The following is a 24941-nucleotide window of genomic DNA, read 5'->3' as shown; positions in this document are numbered from 1 at the left end:
GACTGTGCAGTGGTAGCAGCATCCTGGGGGAACAGGTCTGCTGCAGGGGGATGCACGTGGGGACCAGCAGCAGAGAGACAGGTGGCTCACAGCACAGTTGTGAGTGGAAGGGAGCTTTCAGCAATGAGGAGTGTGGCTAAGTGAGCAATACAGCAGAGATATGGGTGACCCTGCTCCTTGCCCAAATCTTCCGGAGGGAGATCACTCCTAAGTCAGGGTTCAGGACGGGACTGCTATGTGCCAGATTCTCCTCTTTGGCCAATGGTCTCCATGCTGTTACCATCTGAGACCTGCATCCTGTTCCCTATGGCATTCATGGATTCTGCCTCAGCGACTCCCCTGTTCCCTCTAGGGGATATACCTGAGCATAATACCTGGAGAAGCAATTAGCTGACCAGGAAAACATCCAAGGCGGCTCTGGCTAGGCAAGTTTCATTCAAGGAATATGTAGAATGCAATGAAACTGGGAAATGGGAGAGATCGTTTGAGCAGGAGATACTGTATTGGGTCTCCTCTAGATGCCTATGTATGCAACCTTACCCAGATCTACTTCATGGGTAGGTGGCCTGTACAGAAGCACAGGGCCCTGTGCTCAGTAGGGTTTAACCCTCTATTGATGTCATCTTGAAATTCTTTTTTTTTAAAGAAAGGGCCTGGCATTTTCATTTTGTGCCAGACCTTGCAAAATACAAAGCTGGTCCTGATCTGTGCCTTTATTGGAAGTTGGAAGACAGTTACCTGGGCCTCTCCAAGTCATTAACACCAATAATTGGCCCAATGATAAGAACCAATAATATAGTCATTAACACCATAATTTCCAAATCTAGCTTCTTCCCTCCATGGGTAGTTACCCCATTGTCCACTATTTCCTGCCACGTTTAGTCCTCTTACTACCTGCCTTCAAGCCTGAGCATTGACTAATCCATTGTCTCTATGTAGTGAACCAACGTGTATAATCAAAACCGTAATATTTTTGTGGTGATGCAACAGACAATTGGAGCAGTTTGTCAGTTAAGCTTTGACAATCTGCCTCTCACCTCACAGTTGCCAGAGAACATTGGATTGATACCCTGGGTAAATCTGGGGGAAACCGATCTCTGCCTGGGTCTAGGGAAGGGAAAGGTAGGAAAGTTGGAGGGGCAAGTTGAGTCTGCTCCCTGCGCGTGGCTCCCTGCACGTGGCTCCCTGCGTGTGGCTCCCTGCGTGTGTCTCTCCTTGTCAGGTCATGCATGTTGTCAGGCTCAGAAGAACCACATGAAGAAAACTAGGGCTGTGTGGTCATTGAAAGACTTTTTCCAGGCCACACGTCTTCTTTTTCTTTTGGTTCCCAAAGATTTAGACTTTTGGCTTTGTACCTGAGTGCTGTTAATTTTTGAATGAGTAACTCGAGATCTTCATGAAAGACTCATAAAAACCTATATCATACAATCCCTGGGAAATATCCCCAGACTCTCAATTTGTAAACACTTAGCCACATGTCTGAGTTCCTTCTTCCCAAAAATCACCCAAAAGTCTCTCCCTCTATCTGGGGAAGATGATCAGACACTGTGGCTGGCTCTGTGTGCCTTGATTTGGGTCATTTAATAAGGGCCTTTTGGATCCACCACTATGACACAAAGCAACAAATATGGTTTTGGAAATTTTGGCGTGATAGCAGACACATGGGGGAAAGGTTTCAACTTGACAAACTAAAGCAGCCCCCAAATTGTGGGGCAGTATTTCTGTCTCTTTAAAGGCAAACTCTTCCTTCACTAGCGCTGCCCAATCAGAACTTCCTGGCTCACGGGTTTCAAAGGTACAAACCCCCTTTCCTTACAGTTAAAAGCAGCAGCTCCAACAGCTTCCTTGGAGAAAACCTGTGAGCTCATCAGCTCTTCCAAAGGTGAGTCTGGCCTCAGAGCAAGGAGCTGTGAGATGCAGCGGGACACAGGGATATGCTTGGGGACAGACTCTGGTCTGAGAGGGGACCAGGTACTGTGCCAAGCAGCCCCACAAGGAGGGGTCGTGGTGGAGGATAGGGTGGGAGTAAAGAGACTGATTGGCCCAAGGTCCACCTGTCTCATATTTAACAGGACAGACTTGCTGAATAACGCACCTTCCAACAGTTGCTCTTGTGACAGCACTGAATGCGCCTGACAACCCATCCATTTCCCTTAGCAGGAAGTCAGCGTCCTCAAGGTAGGGCTTTAGAGCCGGAAGGCAATTTAAAAACCACCGGGTCCAAATTTTTCCTGAAAAAGAATCTGAATCCCTGCCTGTGTGAATATGGTTTCATTCATCTACCTAGGGATACCCCAGTCACTAATGGCACAGGAAGCCAAAACTCAGTTTGCTGGGTCCTTGCAACATTTAAGGAGACAGTTGTGTGATTAATAGTGTCACACATGAGGTAAGGGGAGGGGCCATGGGCCTGGAGAGGTAGCCCTTCTACAGACACAATTGTGTGCGAAACCCTTTTGTTGCCTTCCCTAATTCCAGGCTTACTACCAGTTTACTGTTTCTGGAAAAAGTGTGCGCTATCTCCCTGGGTCTCCCCTGATCTATTTCCTTCTTTTTTTTTTTTTTTAAGATTTTATTTATTTATTTGACAGAGAGAGAGAGATCACAAGTAGGCAGAGAGGCAGGCAGAGAGAGAGAGGGGGAAGCAGGCTCCCCGCTGTGCGGAGAGCCCGCTGTGGGGCTTAATCCCAGGACCCTGAGACCATGACCTGAGCTGAAGGCAGAGGCTTTAACCCACTGAGCCACCCAGGCGCCCCACCCCTGATCTATTTCTGATTCAGTGTAAGCGGAAATGTGGAATCAAGGACCTGAGAAGGAACCAGGAAGAGGCCATAGTGTGCAGTGGTCATGCATGAGCATGGTGGTCAGACAGACTTTGAATTGGATCCCTCCTTTGCCCAATGCCCATCAGCACTGGACCTTGGGCAAGTCTCTCGGCATTTCTGAGCCACATCAGTTTCCTCATTTAAGTGATTAGGATGGGGTGCCTGTCTGGCTCCGTCAGAAGAGCCTGTGTGTGACTTTTGATCTCAGGTTCATGCCCCACGTTGGGTGTAGAGATTATTTAAATAATAAATAAATAGACCTTAAAAATTAGAATAATAAAATTAGCTTCCTTGCAGGTATTTTTGAGGAGTAAAGGAGATAATGTACAAAACCTATTTATCAGGGGCTTGGTATATAGTATACATTCAGTAAGTGTTATATTAAGAACAAGTTAAATTTTTTATTGTGGGCAATATTTTTTATTTCTTTTTTTTTTTTTTAAGATTTTACTCATTTATTTGATAGAGCACAAGCAGGTGGAGGGGCAAGTAGAGGGAGAGGGGAGGGGGTGGGAAAAGCAGGCTCACCACTGAGCAGAGAGCCGATGTGGGGCTCGATCCCAGGACTCTGGGATCATGATCTGAGCAGAAGACAGACGCTTAATGGACTGAGCCACCCAGGCGCCCCAGTTGTGGGAGATTTTCAACTCATTCAAAGATAAAGAGAACTTGGGGAGCCTGGGTGGCTCAGTGGGTTAAAGGCCCTGCCTTCGGCTCGGGTCATGATCCTAGGGTCCTGGGATCGAGTCCTGCATCCGGATCTCTGCTCAGCGGGGAGCCTGCTTTCCCCCCCTCTCTCTCCGCCTGCCTCTCTGCCTACTTGTGATCTCTGTCTGTCAAATAAATAAATTTAAAAAAAAAGATAAAGAGAACTTCCATGTACCTTCAACAATTACCAATTTGTGTCCATCTTGTTTCATCTATAAACCCCTCCCACTGATCCCAGATTATTTTGAAGCAAATGTCAGACACTGTATTACTTATCAGTAAATATTTGAGTATGTATGTCTGAAAGATAAAGACCATTAAAAATATGACTTTTTCAAACTTTGAAAAGCAGTTGGAAATTTTTAAAAAATCACCAGATGTATTCAGATTTCCCAATGGTCTCATAATTTTAAAAATTGTTTGAAACCAGATCCTAATAAGGTTCATAAATTGCAATTATTTGATATCTCTTAAGTTTAGCTTAATGGAAAATCTCTACCTTCCTGTTTCTGTCTGTGAAATTGTTGTTGTTGTTGTTGAAGAAAGGGCCAGTCTTTTGTTCAACAGTTGGACAGTGTACATCTTGTTGATTAAATCCTCCTGATGTCCTTTAATGTGCTCATCTAATTTCAATGTTTTGTATGAATTTATATTTAAGGAGAGGCTTGATCAGATTAAGGTTTGCCTGTTTTTTTGGGTGGGACTATTTCATGGGAGCTGTTGTAAACATACATCAGAAGGCACGTTATGTTCCCTTCTCTCTCTTCCTGGGATTTAGCAGACACTAGTGACAGCCTAGAGTAAAATTGTTTCATCGAGCGTCACAAATCATGATATCCTAATTCCATCAGTCTTTCTTCGTTTATTAGATGGAATAACGCTATAAAAAGAAACTTCCCCTCAACGGTTCCTCCCTTTCCAGGAGGTACAGTTAGACAACACAAAAGACATGCTTGATTCTTTCCCTTTATTAGTCCATATTTAGAATGATGAAATTATTTCCAGGCATACCCTGAAGGGAAAAAGTGACTTCTTTTAAGATGATGATATTATGAAGTTGTGGATCTTAGCATATTTGATCGATTTCAATCCATTGGAAATATTATCCTGTGGATCGTCAATTGCCCCATCTCTGCCAGAGCCTCTTCAAGCTGACTCTTTAGTCCTTTTGATAAGATTCGGGCAATTTTTTAAAGTCATCTCTATACCCAGCATGGCCCCGAGATCAAGAGTTGCATGCCCTGCTGACTGAGCCATGCAGGCGCCCCATGGTCTGAGTAATTTTTTTCACCTGTTTTTATTTTTTTTATTAAATTTATTATTATTTTTTTAGAAACAATGGAATACTATGCAGCCATCAAAAGGTCTGAGTAATTTTTGATAGCATCCTTGCTTTATAGTGTCACGAGACAGACTAGAATCCACTTGCATGTTTCCTAGACCAGACCTGGGATCAGTACTTTCTCCTAAGAGTCCTAGTATTTTTAGTGGGAAATGGCATTTGAAGAGCACAGTATGGGCACTCAGGATGCCCATTGCCACTGGGCTTGTCACTGGCCTTCAAAACTACACACACACACACATACACATACACACACACATACTGCTAAGAACAGAATAGGATTCCTGAGAGCAATTTCAGATTATTTTGGCAAGTTTTTTCCCTTTTGACCTTATGGTATATTCCACTAGGGATGGACAATGAAATTACTGCATTTTCAAATTTCTTTGACCAATTTTTTGTGTGGTTTGTCCATCACACCAAATACTATATGTGTCATTTGCTTTTGACTTTCACGGGTAGTTTTTAACCCACTGAGCCACCCAGGCACCCCCTCACGGGTATTTTTAAAAATATGTATGTATGTATGTATTTAAAGAAGGGCTGCCTGGGTGGCTCAGTCGGTTAGGCATCTGCCTTCATCTTGGGTCGTGATCCCAAGGTCCTGGGGTTGAGGCCCACATCGGGCTCCCTGCGTAGCGGAGAGTCTGCTTCTTCCTTTGCCCCTACCTCCCATGCTCTCTCTCACTCTCTCTTCCAAATAAATAGATTAAACAAACAAACAAACAAACAAATAAAGTGTCTCCATGCTGAAGCCTAATGTGGGGCCTGAACTTAATCCTGAGATCAAGTCCTGAGCTGAGATCAAGAGTTGGACACCTAACTAGCTGAGTCCCCCAGGTGCCACTTACTACTAGTGTTTTAAAATATGGTTTTATTGTATAGTTATATAAACTATTACAGGTTTCCCCTACTATCTGAAAGCAGAACGTTCCTATAAAATCTTTCACAAACCAAAATGAAGAGAAACAATTACCATTAATGTATATGGAAAAATTTGGGGGGTATTCCCAGATCCCCCAAAGTCGCCTCCCTTATACATTTCTAATAGCTTTAGACACAACTTGCTAATAAATGCACAAAATCAATTGACGTAAAGTCCACATGTGCACATGGTTCAAAGCTCTGGCAGCTGGATGCAGAGATGCTGTGTGGGGTTCTTGGGGCTTGGCAGCATCATTCTCACAGCCCAAGATGTGTGCTGCCTCTCCAGTGGCTCATCTAAATGTGAAACAAATGCTGAACACTGTTTTTGCTTTCAGCATTTTTTGTAAAAATGAAAATCCTCTTTGAATTTACTTTGACCTGTAAAAACAAGTTCATGTGTAGGTCTTTCATAAAAGCAAAGTGGTGTGATTCGGCTTTATTTTTTTTATTTTTTAAAAGATTTGTTTGTTTGTTTGTTTATTCGATAGAGAAATAAACAGAAAGCACAAGCAGGGGGAGCAGCAGAGGGAGAGGAAGAAGCCGGCTCTCCACGGAGCAGGGAGCCCAATGTGGGGCCTGATCCCAGGACCCTGGGAACATGATCTGAGCTGAAGGCAGAGGCTTAACCAACTGAGCTCCCCAGGTGCCCCAAGTAATTCAAACTTTAAAAAAGCAGGGAATACCGGTACATGCTTTCAAGATCAAATCCGTGAAATCTAAGTATATTTAAAGAAGTGCAGTTTCCAGCTTCTGTCCTTGTCCCCTCCACCTGTTCCAGCCCCACAAAAGTAGATTTTTTGTTTGTTTAGTTTTCAGATTTTCTTGCTACTGGTTTTTCATGTACATGAAAATAAAAATATATATATATAAAATAGTTTATACATACACTTCGTGTTCCTCCTTATTAGAGAAATGGTAGTAAACTATGCTTTATTTTCTTCCCTTTGCCTTTTTTTTTTTTTGCCTAATGGAATATCCTGGAGATCTCTCCATACTGGCATATAGAGAAAGTTCTCGTTCTCCTCTACACTTCACAGTGTGAATATACCTTCGTTTACTCAACCAGTCCCCTATTTATGGGCATTTGATAGATATTTGGTCTTTTGCTATTACAAGTAGTGATGCAGTGAATAGACTCAGGCATTATTTTTTCCCTGTATTTTTGTCAGTGGAGCTTTGGGATGTAGGGAAGGAAAAACTCCTCCTCTACCCTTCAACGACCTCCAGCTGGACTAAGAATTACACTTACTTGGGACAGATTAAGAGGAGAAAACAACGACAACAGAGTGTGCAAGGAGGCCCAGTAAGGAAATTGAGACCAAAAGAAATGACCAAGGCAGGCAGTTTTTATACTTTTCAGACCAAGAGACAATGAATCTGGGAGGAATTGACAAAACAAAGAAAGCTTAACTGGGAGCTTCCATTAATAAGGAATTCTAAACAGATTTTGGGTTGTGGTTGTAAAGGAGTAAAAAGTGACAAGAGTTGGCGGTACAGCCTTCTCTGCTCCAAATCTCCCATCTCTGGTCATAAGGATGTCTCTTTAGCTCCTGGGACAGGGTGGGCATCCTTCACCTAGAAGATTAGTTTCCACCTTGCAGGGGGACAGAAAAAGGTCTGAGTGTTCCTTCTTGCACAGGCTGTCTCTTTAGTAACTTTTATTTAAAATAATCAGCATGCCAAAGTGGCACATTTTGGGGTGGCCTCTTCTCATATATAGGCATATATCCTAAAATTGGGACTAATACTCCAAGGGTAAATGCACATGTACTTTTCCAAGATAGTACTAACTTCTCCTCTCTAGGGTTTGGGCTGTTTTTCCATTCCCATTAGCCATGGAGAAGAGGACCTCTTTCCTCTAAACCTTTACCAACAGATTATACCAGCAAATTTTTGGATTTTTGCAAACCTGTTAGGTGAGAAATAGTATCTCAGTGTAGTTTGAATTGTTTTAATTTAGTTATCTTATCTTATCTTTTCTATGTTTGATTTCTTTTTCTCTATTTTGAGTGAGTGTTAATATCTTTTAGTATATTCAGGGGTCATTTACTCTTTGTCCTTTGAACTGTTTACTCCTATGTCTTACTCCATTTTCTATCAAGCTGTTGGTCTTTGGTTTCTCTACTTTTAGGAATTCTCTATAAAATAGGCTAATTTTCTCTTTTATTCATCATTATTCTTTTTATAATGGGAAAATTAACCCTCTCTGATAGCGGCTGGAAAAATTTTGCCGTATTTTGACATTTGTGTTTTTATTGCCTGTAGTGTTCTTTGCCTCACATTATCTTTTAGATTTTCATGTAATCAAGTTTATGAGTCTTTTCCCTTACTCTCTTTAAAATCTTAGAAATATTTTCCCCACCCCAAGTTATGCAGAATTTGCCCACATTTCTTCTAGTATGTATATGGATTAATATTTTATGTTTAGATTTCTAATCTATTTAGAATTTGAATGGCATAAGAAAGTGGATGCACTTTCGTGTTTTTCTGTATGGTTTTATAGTTATCCCAGCGCTGGTTATTAGTCTGTCTTTTCCCCCACTGATGTGAGATGCTGACTTATTGAATATAAATGTAGCATAATATAATTGACTTGAATATTCATGAATACAGTATGATTAACTTGGTCTGTTTCTGAATTTTCTGGTTTGGTTTCACTGTTCTGTCTCTGCATTCATGCACTGATGTCACAGTGCCTTAATTAAAGAGGTTAAAATGCTCTGCTATCTGGTAGAGCCAGTCCTCCCTCATAGTTCTTCTCTTTCTTGATTGCCTGGGCTAATTTCCTTTTTTATTCATCCAAATGAATTTTATAGTCAACTCTTTTAGCTGCAGGGGAAAAAAAAGTGATGACAAAAATTTTTAATTTATATGTATATAAGATCACATTAAAGAAGTATCTAATAACTTAAATTTTATGAAATGCTTTAAACATGAATCAGTATTGCATTTGGCGAGATGTCTTTTTTTTTTTAAGATTTTATTTATTTATTTGACACAGAGAGATCACAAGTAGGCAGAGATGCAGGCAGAGAGAGAGGAGGAGGAAGCAGGCTCCCTGCTGAGCAGAGAGCCCGATGTGGGGCTCGATCCCAGGACCCTGAGATCATGACCTGAGCCGAAGGCAGAGGCTTTAACCCACTGAGCCACCCAGGCGCCCCTGGTGAGATGTCTTTTCTGCATGTAGGTATTTTCATCTTAATGTGTTCATGGGAATGTGTTGTTATAACACTTTTTCTCATATTGAACCACCCTAGGACTTCTGAAATAAATCACATTTAATCATGGTGTATTACTTGTTAGTGTCTAATAATGTATTTAGGATTTTTGTATGAGTTTCACAAACGGGACAGGTCTGTAGCTTTATTTACTGGTGAAATCTTTGTTAGTCTTCGGGATCAGTATTACACCTATGTCGTAGAAAGAATCGAAAGTTTTCCTTCTTTTTAAATCATCAGGAACAGCGTTAGAAGCATGGAGATTCTTAGCTCTTGAAGGGCTGAAGTGAGTTCCCCATGAAACCATGTGGACCTGATTTTCTTTGGTGTGGAAACTCTTTAACTCTTTTGTTGTTTCTTCCACGGTGTTTGAACTGTTTCATCTTTCTGTCTTTGTGGGATCACCGCGGACAGTAGACTATGACACATGTTCAAAGAGAAACAGAAAGGAGAAGAGGGGGTAATGTTTTCCACGTACCTTCACTGACCCTTTTTCTTCTCCTTCCCTTCCTTCAGGTCTGTGGATACCTAAGTCCCAGATCCTCTTGATATTGACATGGCCGACCTGAAGGACGACACTGAGGACGGTTCTGGTAGGGAAAACTGGAAATGGGAAGAGCGCAACAGCAAACACTCTCCTTGGGAGAAAAGCATCTGACTCTAGAATGCCTCCCCGTGCTGTTACCAAAAAGTGTCAAAAAGCATCTTGGGAATGGAAGGGGAGGAATCTTCTTGTTGTGGACCCCCCGGGGCTCTTTGACACCAAGGAGACCCCGGAAACCACCTGCAGGGAAATCAGGCAGTGTGTCCTCTACTCCTGCCCTGGGCCCCACACCATCCTCCTGGTTCTGCAGCTGGGCAGCTCCACGGATGAAGAGCAGAAGACCGTGGCATTGATCAAGGCTGTCTTTGGGAAGGCAGCCTTGAAGCACATGATCGTTTTGTTCACTCACAAAGAGAGCTGGGAGGATTTAGCATATATGACTGTATAGTAGATGTAGATCCCATCCTGAAGGACATCATCAAGGATTGTGGGAACCGCTTCTGTGCCTTCAATAACAGAGCCACAGGAGCTGAGAAGGAAGCTCCAGTTCAGGGGCTGATGGGGATGATAGGAGAGATGGTGTGGAGCAATGGTGGGGCTTACTTTTCTGATACCGTTTACAAGAACATGGAGGAGAGTCTGGGAAAAAAAAGACAGAAGTCCTGAAGAAAATCTACACGGATCCATTAAATAAAGAAATTAAACGACTAGAAAAGGGATATACTCATAAACCACAGCAAGAACAAGAGGAAAAAATAAAAGTGCTGAAGATAAAGTATGATGAACAAATAAAAAGTCTAAGGGAAGAAGCTGAGACGAGTGCACTTTCAGAGGAATTAAATGGGATCATGAGGTTGTTTTCAAAAATATGGCATATGTTTTGGTAGTCCTGTCAATTTCACTTTTGCTTCTGAATTTACTGACTTGTGATAACAGTGGACTGTATTTTTCAAAGATGGCTGTGACAATGCGTTCTAGCCTACTTATTCTTCTTACCATCTGACTTCTTTACTTCTCCCACCGAGATGAGGGGTCTATGTCCCCTACCTTGGAATTGGACAGATTTTGTGACTGTTTTGATAAATAGCACATGGCTGAAACAACCCTTTGGGACTCTAAGCCTAGACAAGGAAAATGGTCCTGGCCCTGCTGGGATGCTTGCCCTCAGAACCCGGCCATAATGTTGTGATAAAGGCCATGTTGCCTGTTGAGTCTCCCAGCTTGACATTGCTGACCAACTTCCCTTCCCTCTTCCTTTCTCTCTCTTTTTTTAAATATTTTATTTATTTATTTGACAGACAGAGATCACAAGTAGGCAGAGAGGCAGGCAGAGAGAGAGGAGAAAGCAGGCTCCCTGCTGAGCAGAGAGCCCCATGTGGGACTCGATTCCCGGACCCTGGGATCATGACCTGAGCCGAAAGCAGAGGCTTTTAACCCACTGAGCCACCCAGGTTCCCTCTTCCTTTCTCTTTTACCTTCCAGCTGGACCAACTCCCTAGCCGTACAAGCGAGGTGACACAGAAGCAGGTCTCTACCCGCCCCACTGCCTCGGACAGAGTTGCAAAGGGCAAAGATGAGCAATCCCCACTGAGTCCTGCCCAAATTGCAGATTGATGAGAAAAAAATAAATGGTGGTTGTTGTTTTAAGCCACTGAGCTTCGGAATGGTTTGTTCTGCGGTGACAGCTGACTGGAATGAAACCTCTTCCCAGCTTGGTGCCCCTCACCTCCCATTATCCCATCCCTCTTCCAGTGTTGACAAATTTAAGAAGTTACAAACTTGGCGTTCTCAGGCAATGATATATAGACTCGAAAGACTCAATTTAGGAAAATTCAAATAAGAAATGCTGCATCCATTACATGTTAGCGCCACTGCTGACATGTGCTGCTGCAGGGCTGGTCTATGAGTGATTTGTTAGAGAAGCATTGGGTTTCTCTGGAAAGCTGGTTCTGTGGTTCATGGAGATCTCTTATTGCTTTTCTCTCCTCTTTTTTAGGTCCCATCCTAACGTAAAATGTGTCTGATTGTAGCTTAAAAATGTCCTCTGTACCAAATATTTTTCATTGACCTCTGCAGACCCACACTTCAGCCTTCTTCACCCTAGATCTCTGCCCCAGGAGGCTGATCGCTATGGACTGACTACATCGGTGGGATCTCTTACTCTCTGACTTCTGCTTGGTCTGGCCAATGGGAAGTCCAAGTAGGAGACCCCATGGGAGTAGAAAAGCAAGGCTGGGTCTTCTTTCTCCTGCCTCTCTCCCTGCAGGGCCCTCTCTGACCAGCTGCAACCCTAAGCCAAATGCAACAGCTCCTCTCATGGTGGTTCTGGGTTCCATTCTTTGTTCACCCCCCTAGGATTGGGGTATCATTTTCTCACTGTTACTAGCACTCCCCTTTGTCATTTTCCAAAGCTCTGTATCCACAGTTTGTAGGAAGTCTCTTATCTCACCTTTCCCCCAAGGACCCAATGAGAGTAGACCATCATTTTGCTACTAGAATTCTGATTGATAAATCATAGGATTCCCACTTTACTCTGAGAGCACTCCTTGGTCTTTATTGCTGCTGTTGGTTTGAAATTCCCTCTGGTGTTTTCTGCCACCAGAAAAATCTCTTCCTTTCCTTTCCAAGCTGTGACATTGGCAGTGAGTATTTGAAAGGTTCTGTCTTGCTAAAATAATTGAGAACCTGGGATGCCTGGGTGGCTCAGTCTGTGGCGCGTCTGCCTTCACCTCAGGTCATGATCCCAGGGTCCTGGGTTCAAGTCCCACATTGAGCTCCTTGCTCAGCAGGGAGCCTGCTTCTGCCTCTGCCTACTGTTCTCCCTACTTGTGCTCTCTCTACTTGACAAATAAATAAATAAAATTTTGAAAAAATAAAATAATTGAGAAACTTCAAAGTTGGAGGGGTGACTTTCTATCATTTACAGTGATTGCACACATCCAAAATTCAAATCATTAGAATTTTTACAGTCATCCTTTGGTCTATGAACATGACTGAGAGTATTTACTGTATCAGTGAATTTTAGGGAGATGGATTAGAGATGAAGTCTGGAAAAAAATAAGATCCTAAATCCCTGCTTGTTCTAAGCTTCATCGCAAGTATCACGATTGGAGTTCAACACAAGAATCACAGAAGAAAAAGACTCTCATAAGTAAACATATTCTAAACATATGTCAAAGGACACTGCTGGACCAACCTGCTCTTTGCCATCATGCAATTCTTTTTTTTTTTGTAAGATTTTATTTATTTATTTCACAGACAGAGATCACAAGCAGGCAGAGAGGCAGGCAGAGAGAGAGAGGAGGAAGCAGGCTCCCCAAGGAGGAGAGAGCCCGATGCGCAGCTGGATCCCAGGACCCTGGGATCATGACCAGAGCCGAAGGCAGAGGCTTTAACAAACTGAGCCACCCAGGCGCCCCTACCATCATGCAATTCTTATATTCAAATGTACTTCTTGAGAACGACTCATCTGTGTGGTAGTATTCGTGCTGTGACGTGATGTTTTCATGCAAGAACCATTTAAAAGATATTTTCCCTCAGAGATGTGCAGAAACATTATTAATTCAATTAACCTGTGTTAGGGCCTACTGAACATGGAACTTCTGTGAGCTGATTTCTCTCAACCTTATATTCTATTTTGGAAAGGAAGACATACCCAGAGGAAAAATGAGCAAATCAAATAAATCGTTGTCTTTTTTCTTGACAAATGAAATATTGCTCACTCAATTATCTTACCATATTTTATATCCCAGTTTTCTCTGAGTCCTGGGGACTGGAACTTCCAGCCTTTAATGTGTGCATGGTCCCCGTTACTGAAATATGTGATCGTCATGACCCATAATGCAGAATTTAAACTAGGATTTGTAGAGGAAGACCTGAGGAAGAATTCAAGACTTGAAGTCTACTGTTAAGGATGTGTGGGATGTGTCTGTGTGGGTGATGGGTACGACGATCACACTTCATTTCAGAAACAGGAAAGTTAAGCGTGACAGGTAAGGTTGTCAGGGGAAGGGTAGAGTCAGGAGCAACAGCGCTTTGTCTTCCTGCCAAGGCATCCCTTTTGTACCCTGTGAGGACGGGATGGGTTGTAGAACCCGCCTACCTGGCTTCTGGATGCAAAGAAGAAAAGTTCCATTTTGAATACAAACTGGGGGAGGAACTCCCACGGAGATGTCCCAAAGTCAGTTTTCGAGTTACTTCCTGCATTGCTCTTATGAGGAACAGCTACTCATGACAGCTCAGAATTCTCTTCTTGAACTCTTTTGTTTCCACTTCTGTGGGCTACTTTGCTAAAAAGGCAAGAGTGAGAAGCTCCATGGAATCCTGGAAAGTCCTTGGACCTTCCCCACATGCTGCAAGGGAACATCAGGCTTCACGAAGACTGTCAGCAGGCTTCTGTAGAAGGGCGTCCGTAGTGCTCCTATGAGTGCAGAGGTCACGCACGGGAGGGGAGCCCAGGGCCAGAGAGGAGGAGCGTGTGAGGGGAACAGGAGCCCTGGTGGGGAAACGGCCAGAGGTCCATCCTAATGCTGTGGCTTTTGTTTCCTGATGTCCCAGGGCTTGAAACCCAAGACCGCAGAGATTCACAACTGAGACTTGTCTTAGTGGGTAAGACTGGAGCAGGAAAAAGTGCAATGGGCAACAACATCCTTGGGGAGAAAATGTTTGCTTCCAGTCCTGCAGCAACATCGGCCAGCAGGTGCCGGGAGAGAACTTGTCGTCGTGGATATACCTGGTGTTTTCAACACTGAGATACAGGATGCTGACATAAGGAAGGAGATTGCTCACTGTGTCCTCCTGACCTCCCCGGGGCCTCACGCTCTGCTCCTGGTGGTCCCGCTGGGCTGGTACACACAGGAAGACCAGGAGGCCATGGAGAAGATTCTGCAAATGTTTGGACCCCGAGCTAAGACATACATGATTCTCTTATTCACCTGGAAAGATGCGCTGGAGGACATCGGTTTCCATAAATTCTTAGAGACGCCCCAGACAGCATCTGAGAGCTGGTGCATGAGTTTGGGGATCGCTACTGCCTATTTAACAATTGGGTGATATGAGCTGAGCTGGAGGCCCAGAGAGCACAGCTGCTGGCCCTGGTCCAGCACATGGTGATGGAGAACAAAGGAGGCTGCTACACCAATAAGATGTACCAAAAGGCCGAAGAGGAGATTCAGAAACAAGTCCAAGTGACACAAGAATTTTACAGAGCAGAGCTAGAGAGACAGACGATGCAGATCAGAGAGGAGTTTGAAGAGAAAATCAGAAAGCTGGAAGATAAACTGAAGCAGCCGAAACAGAGTGAAAGGAAGAAACAGAGTGGGAATTGACAGAGAAGGAGGCTTTCTATGCTCTAAAGCAGCAAAATGCCAGAGAGGAAGTTGAGAGTAAAAGTGGGATACTTGACGTAATCATGCAAGCATGGAGCTGGCTTGCTTTATTTTCTCACTTCTGTTTAAGGAAGATTGAACAGAGTGCAAAGATCTATTTTCTGGTGGTCCTGCCCCCATGACTCATTCACCAAAGTCAGAGTGCTCTCAGCTGCGTCTCCCAGGCTCTCCCAACGGATGTAAAAGTTCACTGTTAGCAATCCCTAGAGGATTGGTTGACTTAGCAGAGGAAGGACAAATTGTCGATTGGTGGAACTCCAGAGCAGAAAGTATGGATGTTCTCTACCTCGTGAATTCTTCCAAGAAGATGACCCCAAACTTTCTCTGTTTCTCCCTAGTAAAACTTTCTTCTCTAGCTTCTTTCTAGTTTTCTGGATCATCTCCCTCTGTGACTTCTACTCCCTTATTTTTGCCTTCAGGATACAGTGATCACCTTACACATATGGTTTGTTAGAAAGATTAGTTCTTTGTGTTGCGTAATCTTTAGATGGAGATACTTACAGAATTCTTTCCAGATGATTGGAAATGTGTTTAATTACACTTTTACAGAAGGACTCAAGTTGTTCCTTATCATCTGCCCATTGAAGAACAAAGACTCATCAGGAAAATAGATCTCTTAGAACTCAACTAAGTGAAATGCCAGAGAGAGTGGATGACAGACAAAGATTCAGCACATAAGGAAACAATGTTTGCTGTGTTCAGACATCTCCATAGCTATTCTTTGACCAAATTCAATGCAAAATAGTTGCTGAATTAACCCGTCTTCTCCTTTTCTTGTGAAACTAACTGTTGCTACCACAACTTGATTACTTACTGGTTTGAAGGTCCTCTGCACACTATTGTGCCCCACCCAGTTGAACTGCTTGGTTCTTGTTATTATAATAAAACTTCTCTGATCTCTCATACTCATAAAGAATTGAAGTCCACTTTTTCTTGGAAAATAACATTGCTCCTTCTTCTAAGAACACAGGGATGAGTTTCACTTTTTGGATAAAAGCTCAAGATGATTTGGGAGCTAGTCTTGGTCAACCTTCAAGAGATCTCTCCTTCTTTATCTTGGAAGATTCCAGCCACATTGCCAACCCCTCTGCCAGTCAACTACCACATTCCCCTTGGATTCATTCATTCGGTGCCAGTAGAAATCATGTGTAACCCAGGTTTCAGAGACCTTTCTTGTTTTCCCTGTGCAGAAATTCCCCTTTAATATATGGACAACAGTAGGAGATGTCTCTATTCCTTTCTTCAGGGTACTTCTCACCTAATCATTTCCAGGCTTCCCAAAGCACATTTCCAGCTTCCTTGTGGTCATATGTGATTTATGTCAACTCTCCTTGCTCTGCCATCTTGAAATTGGCTTTTCCACGCTCCAAGCCATTTTGCCCCAAGGGCCATATACCTCTTGCTTATTTGCCCAAAACACATATGAGTTAAGACTGTACATTTTATTTTGTTATTTTTTTAAAGATTTTATTTATTTATTTGACAGAGAGAGAGTGAGCACACAAGTGGGGGTGGGGGTGGCAGGCAGAGGGAGAAGGAGAAGCAGGTTCCCTGCTGGGAGAGAGCCCAATGCAGGACTCGACCCCATGACCCTGGGATCGTGAGCCAAGCCAAAGGCAGCCACTTAACCAAATGAGCCACCCAGGTGCCCTAGACTGTACATTAAAATATATATATATTTTAGTTATTTATTTGAGAGAGAGAGAAAGTGGAGGGGGAAGGACAGAAGGAGAGGGAGAAGCAGACTTCCCATTGAGCAAGGAGCCCAATGTGGGGCTCCATTCCAGGACCCTGGGATCATGACTTGAGCCAAAAGCAGACACTTAATCAACTGAGACACCCAGGAGCCCCTAGACTGTACATTTAATAAATGTTAGCAAAGGCTTGAGGATAAGAGAAGCACAACACAAAGAAGTTTACAATTCCTTTCAAAACCATCACTCAGAGTGAGACAGATTTGATTTTACTCTATAGATGTGGGTGCACTTTGAATCTACTATTTTTATCACTGGAGTTTCAGCCGGAATCATTGTGAACTTAACATTCTATTGTGTTACGATCTTCTGTAAACAAATTGTTAGGTCCATGATCAAAGGAGAGAGACTGATACAAAGCAAAGGTCAAGCAAAGCTTTATTTCGCGCCAAGCATGGAGAATCAAACCAACCGGTCGGAGCCATCTCTTACAGAGAGGGTAACCCCTCCCAGCCTTACAGACTAACTTTTAAAGGGCAAAGGCCATGTGGTTGAGCCTGGTCACACACAGGTGGCCAATGAGATTGTAACACACAGAGAAAGTTGCATAGTCATGCTAGGTCACACACGGGTGGCCAATTGAATTACAATTTACCCTATAGTAGATATTTGAACTAGCCTATCACCTTGATCAGAATTGGCGCCCAAAAGGCACCCAAAAGGCAGGGCCACACTCCTTGGTAGCTAGGAAGACAGTATGCAAGCTCCACTGGTTGGATGTCTCCACCTGACCTGATCCGCCCTTGTATTTGGGCTCTGTCACCAGGGACTGGTTGACCATATTTTACTAGTTTCCCAGACTTGCTTTTAAGGGTCAGTTTAAGTTTTACTGCATAAACAACAAAATGGCTGTTCAACTGAGATGAACCTGCTCTGGCTAAATAGGCCCTTACAAAATATTTAATGAAAGAGCCACATCTACCTCCTAAGAAAAAGGAAATACAGGTTCATGAGATGGGAGGCCCAAAGGAAGTACCCTGAGAGCAGTGTTGCCCATTTGTCTCTCAGAGCAGAAGGCAGGTAGAGTGTCCTTGACATATACTACTCATTGTGGTTCATACAGTAGAAGAATGAGACATGTGGCATATTCCCATCTCTTGAGGTTTAGGAGCTTGTATCTATTCATCCATTCATAAACATTTCATAAATTGTTTGACTTAGGGTAGATTTTATACCATAAGAAAACAGGGAGAATCTCGAGATAAGTAAAACAAAGTCTCTTTTGAGACTGGCTTCGCTCAGCATAAAGATTCTGAGAACCATCTAAGTGGTGTGTGTCCGTAGCTTGTCCTCTTTTATTGCTGACTAGGATTCCATCTGATGGATCCACCACACTTTGTTACTCCTTCTGTTCTTAGTTTTACGTCCCTAATTGATGTCTCTCATCTCATTGCATTGGCTAAAACCTCCACCATGATGTTGAATGGCAGTGGTTGGACACACTTGCTTGGCTCCCAATATGTCTTCAGTGATTCCCAGTGAAGTAAGTGAGATACTCGACCATGGTAGTCTATGATTTGTGTGTGTATGTGTGTCATTTTCAGCAAGTATTCTCCAGCCACTTTTTTCTTGAGTGAATAGCTATCCTATTATTAATCATGAATAGCTAATAAATTTTGTCAAAAGCTTTCAAAAATCATCTATGGGAATAATATTTTGATTCTTTTTCCTTCTATTAATAAGGTGAATGGTAGTAATAGATTTTCTAATAACAAGTTGATTTTTCATTTCTGTTCTGTCCTCCTTGGTGAAGCAGCCCAGCTGCATCACCAGCAGCACCACGTGCTGAGCGCCCAGAAGGCCACCGCCTCGCAGATGGCCCAAATGGCCGCCTCCAGCCCGGCCAGTGGGGACAGGATGTCAGGCGTGTCGATCCCTCGAGCTCCCTCCCTGCCCAGCCTCAGACGCTGCGCTGGAGGGTAAGGGTCCCCGGGCCCTGCTGAGCTTAGACTCGAACTCTCTCCTGCCCAGGGTGCTGTTTCCAGTGGTGCTTTTCCCACTGCCCGTTTTCCCCACCAGGAGCAGCCTCAGCGACCACGGGCTCCGTGGGTCCTCCTCCGGCCTAGGAGCACCGAGCCAGCGAGGCAAAGCAGAGGGAGCCGGGTTAGATCCAAGCGGGGTGTGGGTAGCAGAGTGGAAGACGTGGAGTGTGCCCCGGAGACTGCAGGGCTCACGTTCTGTCTTGCTTTTTAAAAGCTTATTATTATTATTATTATTATTATTATAAAATACAATATACAATTTGCCATTGAACTCATTTTGAAGCGGGCCACTCAGTGGCGCTCAGGCCGTTCACCATGTTGCACAGTCATCTGCGCTGTGCATCTCGAGCGCATTTTCATCATCCCAAGTTGTAATTGTATTTGCTTTTCTGTGTCTGGCTTACTTCACTCAGCAGAATGTTTCTGGGTTCATCGTGTTGTAGCTCACGTCAGAATTCCCTTCCTTTTGAAGGCTGAATAGTACCCCGTTGCAGGTATAGAGCACTGTTCGTTTCTTCACGTACATCCGTGAGCAGCTGGGTTGTCCCCATCTTTTACTACCGTGAATGGTGCTGCCGTGAGCCTTAGAGCACACGTCTCCGAGTCCCTGCTCCCGGTTCTGTGGTATCTACCCAGAAGGGAGGTTGCTGGGTGGTGCCGTTTGGAAACTCCCTCTCAGGGCCTCTCTTCTCACCTAGCTGGGAATGAGCCCGGCACGAATATGGGAGCCTGAGCTTTGCTGAACATCCCTGATGGAAGATCCTCCTCAGTAAGAGAAGGAAGAAGAGAAGAACGTGGCCTCTGCGTCTGCGACTTCCCCCTGAGGCGACTGACTGCATCTCCTTCTTCAGCCTTTCCCACTGGGAATGCTGCGAATGCGGGACCACCTCAGCCAGACCCCAGGCTCCAGGCGCAGGGCCGTGCTGGGTCCACGTTCTTGGGCAACACCTTAGAGATTGGGTTGGACGTTCTCATCCAGCAGATAGAAGAAACATGAGCTGAGAGAGATGACTGGGAGATGCCAACTGAGCATCGAGAAATCCAGTGTCAGTGGGGCTGAGGGACGGGAGAGGGAGCTCCCTTCTGGCCTTCCAGACCCCAGACCCAGAGCACAGAAATGCCAAACAGCGGCAGGTTTCCGAGTCTGCTCCCCACCGAAGAGACTGGTGTGGCTCAGCGACAGAGCATCAAGCCTCCTGAAGGCAGGATCGGCATCGTCTTCCTCCCGCTCTCCTGAGCGGCCACAGGCTTCTCTGCTGCCTGCGATACTGCCCATGCTGACCGAATGGCTTTGCCTCCCTCCGGCTTCCCCCGGCTGGCTCGAGAGGAATGTGGGTGAGTGGCTGGGAGCGTCAAGGAAGCACGGAGGGCGGAGAGTTCCTCCCTGCCCTCCTCGCCAACGCAAAGCGGGACAGCGACAGCAGCTCCCGTCCGGGCCGGCCCGGAGCTGGAGCAGGCCGAGGACTTTAATGTATCACTTGGGCTCCAGGGAGAACTTTTCAAGTAACGGTTAACCTTGGCTGCTGCAAGAAAACGTACATCAGGGACGCCTGGATGGCTCCGTTGTTAAGCATCTGCCTTCAGTTCAGGTCATGATCCCAGGGTCCTGGGATCGAGCCCTGCATTGGGCTCCCTGCTAGGCAGGAAGGCTGCTTCTCCCTCCTCCTGCTTCTCCCTCCTCCTGCTTGTGTTCCCTCTCTCTGTGTCTCTCTCTGTCAAATAAATAAATAAATAAATAAATGAAACCTTAGGGGAAAAAAACAAAAGAAGGAAAGGAAAATCAGGTGTCAGCACTTATATTGACAATATTCTTACTCGGTTTAGTAAAACGGTGCTCTCCTGGTGGCTCGGTCTATTGAGGTTCATAGAGTAAAAAAACAAAACAAAACAAAAAGAATTTGTGTTAAAATACATAATGAATCACAAGTAATTTCTGTTGGCCAGGAAAACGGGTGGATTTCCAGCATTCCCAGATTCTCTCTCTCCGGGTTAGACGACAACGTTGAGCTCTTGGAAGTCCAGCGCCTGACCTTGATGCAATAGCTCTTAGGGGACGGAGCCCTGTGGGAAGGCAAGCCCAGTTCTGAGGCAGCGGTCGGCCGAGGACATCCTGCTTGTTCCCGTAGTGCTCGGCAGCCCGTAGGACCCCACGAGCTCTCACACGGGATCCAGCCAAGCGCCTGCACAGGGTCTGTCGGCTTCAGAGACTCAGACCCTGGTGAACCTTTGGTCACACTGACCGTCAGCACATCCTTGCAGAGGACAAAAGCCCAGAACGCACAGATCCTTTTCCTTGGTCCTGGCACAGAGATTTAGTAAAGGGGGGAAGTGGCACTATGTCTCCCCTTTCTTTTGCCTGCTCTGCCTGTCAGGGAGCTTTCCTTTGGCTGTGGTCAAGAAGGGCCTTCGAGGGGCGCCTGGGTGGCTCAGTGGGTTAAAGCCTCTGCCTTCGGCTCAGGTTATGGTCCCAGGGTCCTGGGATCAAGCCCTGCGTCGGGCTCTCTGCTCGGTGGGGAGCTTGCTTCCCCCTCTCTCTCTGCCTGCTTCTCTGTCTACTTGTGATCTCTGTCTGTGAAATAAACAAACAAAAATCTTTAAAAAAAAAAAAAAAAAAAAAAGAAGGGCCTTCGATGGTGGCCCAGGGACGCACATCTCTGACCGGGATGAGCCCCGCTGCGGGTCCCAGTGGACCACCTGCCCTCCGAATGTCCCGTCCACATCCCTCTCACGTTCATTTCTGCTAGAAAGCAGTTTACCTCCTAAAATGTCTCGTCTAGGATCCTGACACAGTGCTCCTTCGGGATTGTCCTCAAGAACATGTCCGTCGTCTTCTTCCTCTGCCTAGAGAAAATCATAATCTGTCTGATTAGTTTTTCAACAGTTTTAACACCTGACTTTTGCCTTTCTCCTGCCAGAAGCATTGGTTTGAGGGGGAGCAGGCTGAATGAGGAGAGGGAGGTCTGAGGGAACCCCACTTCCTTCGCTCCCCTCTCCCCCGCCCCCAGAACTGTGGTCTCACCTGCCATTCTAAGAGATTTCCTGGAGAAGGAGAGTGGCCCTGGCCGCTCAGGAGCAGGTGGCGTGTGGACGGACAAGGACCTGGAGCCGTTCTGCGAGGACGGAAAGGAGCAGAGAGCTGAGGCCGCTCTGACCCTGGGTCCTGAGAGCGATGGAAAGATCTGGAGGGCACGGGCAGGAAGCTGTGGCGAGGGGCTGGCGTGGCTCGGCGTGGTGAGCCACAGGGGTCTTGGGCTACAAAGAGCAGCGCAGGCCTGACCTTGGGGAAGGTTCGGCAGTGAGGATTGCAGAAGGCAAGGGGTGGGTGGCTGGTTTCTGCGGTGAAGATGACAGGGAGGGGGCCTTCAGGGTGTGGGGCAGAGACCTGCTGGGAGCCAGGGGACCTCAGGGCTCATGTCCAGCCACCACCAGTTCGGACAGCCACACTGCCTGGGCCTTAGTGTCCCCAGGAGTGTGAATGCTGGGCCCTGTGGTCTCTTCCCCTGGGAGATTCCAACACACTTTATGACATTTTCTAGAACAACTCCTAGTCCTCCTTGCCAAGTAGGGCCATGTCCCTCCAACCAGGAACACAACACACGCTCACACTCACAAACATACAAACACTCACTCACAAACATGTACACACAAATGAAACACACACCCACACTCACAATCATGCAAACACACCCTCACAAATATACGCACACCATCACACTCACAAACGCAACACACACTGACACAAACACAACACACACCCATACTCACAAGCACAATACACACCGACACTCACAAACACAACATGCATTCAGAAACATACATGCAAAACACAGCACACACCCACACACTCACATAGACAAAGAAACACAACACAAACCCACACTCTTACAAATACAACACACACCCACACACTCACAAACACAATACACACCCACACTCACAAACATACAAACACACACTCACAAACATATACAGAAACCACATACACACCTACTCTCAAAGCATACCACACACACACTCGCAAATATATAAACACATATAAACATACACACAAACAAATGCATACACATAAACACACACATACACACAAACACATCTCACACGCTCCATCCAACAACTCCCAAACACAACACATACTCACACAAACACAACACACACGGAAACATACATACTCGACACATACACAGAAACAACACACACGCACAGACACACTCCCCCACACACTCGGACTCACCACTCTGTCAGCTGTTGGGCAAGAGGAACGGCGGTGTTTTCCGTCTCCTGGGGTCACGTGCTCTCGTGAATTCTTTGTTTTTCCCTTTGGGGCCGACCCATCCTGGACTCCTGGGGATCTTGAACGGAGGAGGTAGAGGAGAGTGTCTGCGGCATATGAACAGAGGAGGGACATGGCTTCTGTTTTTCATCAAAATGGGGTGGGAAAGCTCAGCTCCAGAACTGCCCTTGAACGAGCGGCAGTGGCCATGGGGGAGGAGCAGGAGGTGACCGGGACACCCCGGCCAGGATCCTCTGCCGTTCGCTTTTTCTCTGCAGCTGTGGTAGCATGAACAGGAGAAACAAGAAACCGGTGTTGTTATTATTTTGATCCTGAAGGAGGACAACGAGATCTCAGAGGCTTAGAAAGCAGCAGCAGATCCTGCAGGAAATTTTGTGCCAGGGGCGGGATTTTGTGCGGATCTCCGTTTTGTGCGAGTTCCCGCTTCCTACAGATATCCCGTGTGTTTCACCATCGTGGCAGATACCTGTTGTCTCCTCCTCCCTCCTTAATTCCAGCTTCCTTTAAGTATTTTCTCTCAGGACAAGGACTGGAGCAGAAGAACTGCTCCTTCCTGGGTCCTGAGCCGCCCCCGTCCTCAGACTGGAGTTGCCCCAGCAGCTCCCTTGGGCCTCCAGTCCCTGGCGCTGTGGGCCTTGGGACTTGTCAGCTGCACAACAATTGAGCCAATCCCTTAGAATCAATCATGTTGGGGCGCCTGGGTGGCTCAGTGGGTTAAGTCTCTGCCTTCAGCTCAGGTCATGATCTCAGGGTCCTGGGAGGGTCCTGGGATCGAGCCGGGCATCGGGCTCTCTGCTCAGCGGGGAGCCTGCTTCCCCCTCCCCATCTGCCTGCCTCTCTGCCTGCTTGTGATCTCTCTCTCTCTCTCTGTCCAATAAATAAATAATATCTTTTTAAAAAAAGAATAAATCATGTAGCCAGTTCTTTATAATAAAACTCTTTATGTACGTGTAGACACACACACACACGTCTGACAATCCCAAAATCTGAGTCCTGTCTGAGTCTGGTTTGCTCCGCGTGTCCAGACTGTCCTTCTTGCTTCTCAGCACGCCTTGTGCCGATGTGCCAAGCTGGACACGACCTACGGGAATCCGGAAGTGAGGTCACGAGGGCTGCAGCACGAGCGTGTGTGTTCATCTACTCCTGTCTCATGTCACTGTTGCCTGTGGGTTTCCCTGAGAAGCCCTTGCTGTTCTTTGGCTTTAAGTCACTGTTTTTACACCAAAGCCCTGTCGGTGTGGTAGCAGGAATGGGTGGGGGAAGCACGATCTTGAAATGAGATCACCCTCTCTTAGTGGGTCTGTGATGGGCGGTGATCATCACAATTTATTGAGCTTTCCCTCCCCCCATCCCCACTTTGGATGAAATGGATGATCTGGTCACTTCCCACCTGTTTCTCCTCACTTGATTCCAGCCTCTCTCTTCCTCCCTCTGCTCTGGTCTCGGTGGACTTCCTTTATTTATTTACTTGAATGCTTCATCCCATCTTCTTTCTCAGAAGCTGCTGTGATGAGCTGGAACCCAGATGCATCTCTGGGAAGGTGCTCTATTAATAAAAAGATTTGGCTACGCATTTTGGAGGTTTAATGGAGATTTGGAGGTTTCAAAGGTTCATTATTAACACCATTTTCAATGTTTAAAGGAAATATACACTAAAACCATGAAAGACAAATAAATTGCATGTATAAAAACGTAAGGTGGATGTAAAATTATCATTATTTGTAAATGCTATGATTTTATATCTAGAAAAATCAAAAGACTAAACCAAGGGGCACCTGGTGGCTTGGTCAGTTAAGCATCCAACTCTTGATTTCAGGTCAACTCATGATCTCAGGGTCCTGGGATTGAGCCCCACATCGGGCTCCGTGCTCGTGCTGGAGTCTGCTTGAGATTTTCTTTCTCCCTCTCCCTCTGCCGCGTCCCCTGCTCTCCACACACACACACACAGACACACACACACACA

The 24941-nt window shown here is 45.5% G+C and overlaps 1 pseudogene across 1 annotated transcript; it reads left to right on the top strand.

Annotated features, from left to right (window-relative positions):
* The first annotated feature begins 9576 nt into the window (after positions 1-9576).
* LOC308352524 (GTPase IMAP family member 4-like) lies at positions 9577-15073 on the top strand (annotated as a pseudogene). The gene is made up of 2 exons: positions 9577-10383; positions 14122-15073. The product of its transcript is annotated as a GTPase IMAP family member 4-like (transcript).
* The last annotated feature ends 9868 nt before the right edge of the window (positions 15074-24941 follow it).

The sequence above is a fragment of the Martes martes genome (genome assembly GCF_963455335.1).
Source record: "Martes martes genome assembly, chromosome: 11".
NCBI classification, from domain to species: Eukaryota; Metazoa; Chordata; class Mammalia; order Carnivora; family Mustelidae; genus Martes; species Martes martes.
The sequence above is the reverse complement of the archived record's forward strand: the minus strand, read 5'-3'. Positions and strand labels throughout refer to the sequence as shown.